A 5450-nucleotide genomic window follows, 5' to 3' on the forward strand; every position below is an offset into this window, starting at 1 on the left:
TACCTTGTCACCCTTGTTGGTTCCATTAAATCTGCCACACTGTGTAAATAGATAATTCATTCGCTCTCTTCAGTTTACCCTGTGCTATCTGCTTCCTTCCTTGGCTACTTATTATAGATCTCCAAGCATTAAGGGTATGATACTGATGTATGTTAGCACTTCTGTCACAAAGATAATGCTATAATCCTCCATCTCCACCTCATCTTTCAGTCTCAGTTTTCTCATCCAAAAAAGTGAGAATGAAAATATTCACTGCTTGGAAGTCAGATTAAATATGTTGCTACCTGGCACATACAAATGTGAGTTTCTTTCCAACATCACATTTTGGAGAATAAAAATAGCCCTGGCAGAAATGTCTCAACAGGTTGTCCTAAGCCTAGTGTCTATTTTTTGCTTTCAAAGCCAGAATCATGTTAAGTTTTTCACTGTTTAGGATCATCATTGCCATAATGATCTGTTAGGGCCCCGTTTCTGGTAATAGTCATAAACAACAATATCTGCCACTTACTGAGGGTTACTATACACCAGGGACTTCCCACATATTGTCTTTTTAAAAATTTTATTCTGTCCAGGTGTGGTGGCCCATGCCTGTAATCCCAGCACTTTGGGAGGCTGAGATGGGCAGATCACCTGAGGTCAGGAGTTCAAGACCAGCCTGGCCAACATGGTGAAATCCCATCTCTACTAAAAATATAAAACTTATCTGGGCATGGTGGCAGGTACCTGTAATCCCAGCTACTCAGGAGGCTGAGGCAGGAGAATGGCTTGAACCCAGGAGAGATGGGGGTCTTGCTATGTTGCCCAGGCTGTTCTCAAACTCCTGGGTTCAAGCCATTCTCCTGCCTCTGCTTCCTGAGTTGTTGGGATTACAGGTATGAATCACCTCGCCTGGCATCATGTATTACCTTATTGAAACCTCATAGCAATTGTAGGAGGTGAGTGCCATTATTTGTTTTTTTTTGTTTGTTTTTGTTTTTATGAGCTGGAGTCTCACTCTGTCACCCAGGCTGGAGTGCCATGGCGCGATCTCCACTCACCGCAACCTTCACCTCCCGTGTTGAAGCGATTCTTGTGTCTCAGCCTCCTGAGTAGCTGGGATTAAAGGCATGCGCCACCATGCCCGACTAATTTTTGTATCTTTAGTAGCGATGGGGTTTCGCCATGTTGGTCAGGCTGGTCTTGAACTCCTGACCTCAGGTAATCCGCCCGTCTCAGCCTCCCAAAGTGCTGGGATTACAGGCGTGAGCCACCACACCTGGTCGTGAGTGCCATTATTAACCTCCTTGCCCAGATGAGGAAACAGGTGCTGGTATTAAACTGAGGCTTCAAGAGAGTTGTTTTCCCAGGGTCAAGTGGTAGAGCTAGGATTTGAACCCAGGCTGGTCTGACTTCAGAGCTTGATCTGAACTCCCCACACTATAGATGCCTAATGAATTATTGCATATATGTCTAATGTATCCTGTTATATGTCAGACACCCGTAATTCACCTTGTAGTGGGACTTTCTGAAAAACCCTATGTCAGGTGCAGGCTGTGTTAGTTTTCTCTTGCTGGCAACGCAGGTGTCCTCAGCAGAGAAACAGACACATCATCAATTCCCCTTCCTCTCCACGTGTCCCAGGCTAAGCCAATCCAGTGCTTCCCATTCCACTAGCCACACTAATTGGCTCAGGAATGGGCATTAGATGAAAACTGGCCAATCAGAGTGAATTTCAGGAATGTTGGCAGGAGTCACCAGAAGACTGCTCCCTTCTGAAGCTGGTCTTGAATCTGAGAAAATGTGGCCTGGGGCTGCTGGTGTCCAGCTTGTCCCCATTAGGTGACAATATGCAGACAGAAGAGCCAAGCAGCAATGGAGGAAAATCAGGTACCTAAAGTTAGCTCAACCCCTGCCTCATTCAGTTATACAATTCAATAAGTTCTTTTCTTCTTCCCAGTTTAAAGTTTACTGTGTTATGTTCACTCTCAGTTGGAAGGATCTTAGCTGATACAGCAGGTCAAAGCCTTTTTAGGTAAAGCATTTGCCACTTGATCTTTGTGGTATGATTCTGGCCACCTTATTGTCAAATCTCAGATGTAACAGCATTTAATCTGTAAATATTTCATATCTTTTTTTGAGATGGAGCCTCACTCTGTCACCCAGGCTGGAGTGCAGTGGCACAATCTTGCCTCCACCTCCTGGATTCAGGCAGTTCTCCTGCCTCAGCTTCCTGAATAGCTGGGACTACAGGCATGCGCCACCACGCCTGGCTAATTTTTGTATTTTCAGTAGAGATGGGGTTTTGCCATGTTGGCCAGGCTGGTCTTGAACACCTGATCTCAAGTGATCTGCCTGCCTTGGCCTCCCAAAGTGCTGAAATTACAGGCGTGATTTCAGCCTGGTCATACATCATATCTTTAAAAGGCAAAAATTATTTAAGAAAATATAACCAGAATAGCATTAAAAATTAAAAATTGGCTGGACATAGTGACTCACACCTGTAATCCCATTGATTTGAGAGGCCACTATGGCAGCCACATTTGAGGCCAAGAGTCTGGGCAGCATATCCAGACTCCACCTCTACAAAAAAAAAAAAAAAAAAAAAAAAACCAAAACAAACAAACAAGCAAACAAATACCTTGGTGTGGTAGCACACACCTGTAGTCCCAATTACTCGGGAGGCTGAGGTAGGAGGATCACTTGAGCCCAGGAGGTCAAGGCTGCAGTGAGCTATGATCTTGCCACTGCACTCCAGCCTGGGCAACAGAGTGACATCTTGTCTCTAAATATAAATAAGTACAAATAAAATAAAAATCAGTGATAATGTAGAATCATATTTATGAGTAACTGTTGTAACCACACTTTTCCAAAAATTTCCCATGAAAGGTATAATTATACTCATTAAAAATTGCTCCTTAAAAACTGTCAGTGACTTTGTTGTTTGAATTTAAGATCTTTAAATACATTTTGGGAAATGAGACGCAGAGAGACATCAAGAACCTATTAGCAGGAGTTGAGACCAGTATGCAAAACTTGTCAAAACCCTGTCTCTACAAACAATACAAAAATTAGCCAGGCATGGTGTCTGTGAGCCTGTGGTCCCAGCTACTTGGGAGGCTGAGACGGGAGGATGGCTTGAGCCTGGGAGGCAGAGGTTGCAGTGAGCCAAGACCGCACTACTATACTCCAGCCTGGGCAACAGAGTGAAATCCTATCTCCAAAAACAAAACAAAACAAAAAAACAAACCCATTAGGAGTGGGAGTGTGAACATATAGATGTGTGTGCGCACATACACACATTTCTTCTTATGTGTGTGTTTATGGAGCCAAAAGACTGCATAACCCTAATTGGAAATCTAACAGTAAAGCCATTTTGATGTTGCAAGCAGCTGGTAAGAGGGAATTTACAAACTACAAAGAGTAAAATATAAATAAAGAAGCTGAAGAAAAAAAAAAGAGAGAGAAACAGAAAGGACACCTACGGTTGCCAGTAACTAGGGATGGATGAAATAAGAAGCATTTTCAGTTTTAGTCAAACCTTTAGAATTTTTCAAAATGCTTAAATGAGAAAAATAAGGAGGTGGAGTGCGTGTGGGAGTGGGCACTGCCAATTTAGATGAAGCTAAAATTTTAAATCTTGTTTAACAATCCCAACAAATTGGCATTCAAAGTGTGCTATTAATAAAAGTGTTCCTTTAAAAAACAGGCTTGGTGTAAACCACTTTTTTTCTCTTTTCTTTTCTCTCTCTTCCTCTCCCTCTCTCCTTCCTTCCTTCCTCTTTCCCTTCCCTTCCCTTCCCTTCTTTCTTTTTCTTTCTTTTGATAGGGTCTCACTCTGTTGGCCAGGCTGCAGTGCAGTGGAGCAATTTCGGCTCACTGCAACATCTATCTCTCGGGCTCAAGCGATCCTCTCACTTCAGCCTCCTGAGTAACCCGGACCACAGGTGCATGCCACCACCCCCGGCTAACTTTTGTAATGTTTGTAGAAGTGGGATTTCGCAATGTTGCCCAGCCCAGTCTTGAGTTCCCAGATTCAGGTGATCCTCCCACCTTGGCCTCCCAAAGTGCTGGGATTACAAGTGTGAACCACCACCCCTGGCCTCCCCTTTCTACTTTCCCTTAGTATGCTAAGGTATTTGGGTTACAAAGACTGTTCAACTTTTAGTTCCTTTGTTTATTAGCTGTGTCACCATGGAAAGTTAACTAGAACTTTCGGAGCCTCAGCTTCCAGGCTAAGTTTAAAAATTTTTTGTAGACATAGGTTTTGTAGACAGCACTACTATGTTGCCCAGGCTGGTTTTGAACTTCTGGCCTCAAGCAATCTTCCCTCCTTGGCCTTCCAAAGAGCTGTGATGAAAGGCATGAGCCACCATGCCTGGTCTGATCTCTGTTTTTAAGTATTGGCAATGAAGTCACATTTTTCTAGAACACCAATGAAACCAAACAGAATATGTTCTGCAGGCCACATTTGGCCACAATCCTCTGGGTTGCATCAGTTGCCTTAAAGAGGCAGAGAATGAGATGATTTCAGCCCTGGGAAGATGTTCTGCTCCATTTCATCCTTGGAATGGCTATCATGTCAAATGCAGGTACAAGATAATAACTAACATTAGGGAGGGCCCACTGTGTGCCAGACACTGTCCCTAGCACTTTACAGGAGCTAATTTGTGAATACATCCAACAACTACTTGTTTTCATTTGGGTCACAAATGAAAGTTTCATAAATGAGCTGAAAGTCCAGGTTAGGCACTGAGCCACTCAATGAAAACCCTGCACATTGGGGTCAGCAGTTCCATTAGAGACTAGCTAAGGAGCGACTTTGGTTGGCTGACTCCCTGAGGCCCCCACTCCCCTCAATTTTCCTTTGAGGATCCTTAGAAGAGGGGGCAAGTGTTCCCAGTATAGGAACAGCAAGGGCAAATGCCCCAGGGGGCAACAGCCTCTGTGATTTGGGGAACAGCAAAACGAGGGGATGATTGAGGGGGAGGGAGGGGCATGTGAAGGGATTCTGCCTGTACCCTTAGAGAAACCCAACTGTAGAAGGGGTGGTGGAGGTGGGAGAGGGGTGGTGAGGGAGGGAGAGGGGTGGTGGGAGAGGGAGAGGTGTGGTGTGGGAAGGAGAGGGATGGTGGGGGAGGGAGGGCCTGGTGGGGGAGGGAAAGGGGTGGTGGAGGAGGGAAAGGGGAGGAGGAAGAGGGGTGGTAGAGGTAGAAGAGGGATGGGAGTGAAGGAGGGAGGGGCCATGGAGGAGGGAGAGGGTAGTGGAGGTGGAGGAAGGAGAGAGTGGGGGTAGTGGAGAAGAAAGAGGGGGTGATGGAGGAGGAAGAAGAGGTGGTTGAGGAGGGAAGGGGTGGTGGAGGAAGGCGGCATGGAGGAGGGAGAGGGAGGAAGAGGAAGAAGAGAGTGGGAGGTGGAGGAGGGAGAGGAGGTGGAGGAGGAGGAAGAGGGAGTGATGAAGGTGGAGGAGGGAG

The 5450-nt window shown here is 45.5% G+C and overlaps 1 protein-coding gene across 1 annotated transcript in view; it reads left to right on the plus strand.

Moving 5' to 3' along the window:
- The first annotated feature begins 1706 nt into the window (after positions 1 to 1706).
- RPH3A (rabphilin 3A) overlaps positions 1707 to 5450 on the plus strand; it is a 338292-nt gene continuing 334548 nt past the window's right edge. The window contains exon 1 of the mRNA XM_011928670.1: positions 1707 to 1866. The gene's annotated coding sequence lies outside the window, so the exon portion shown is untranslated. The remainder of the gene's footprint in view (positions 1867 to 5450) is intronic.

The sequence above is a fragment of the Colobus angolensis genome, unplaced genomic scaffold (genome assembly GCF_000951035.1).
Source record: "Colobus angolensis palliatus isolate OR3802 unplaced genomic scaffold, Cang.pa_1.0 Scaffold79, whole genome shotgun sequence".
NCBI lineage: Eukaryota > Metazoa > Chordata > Mammalia > Primates > Cercopithecidae > Colobus > Colobus angolensis.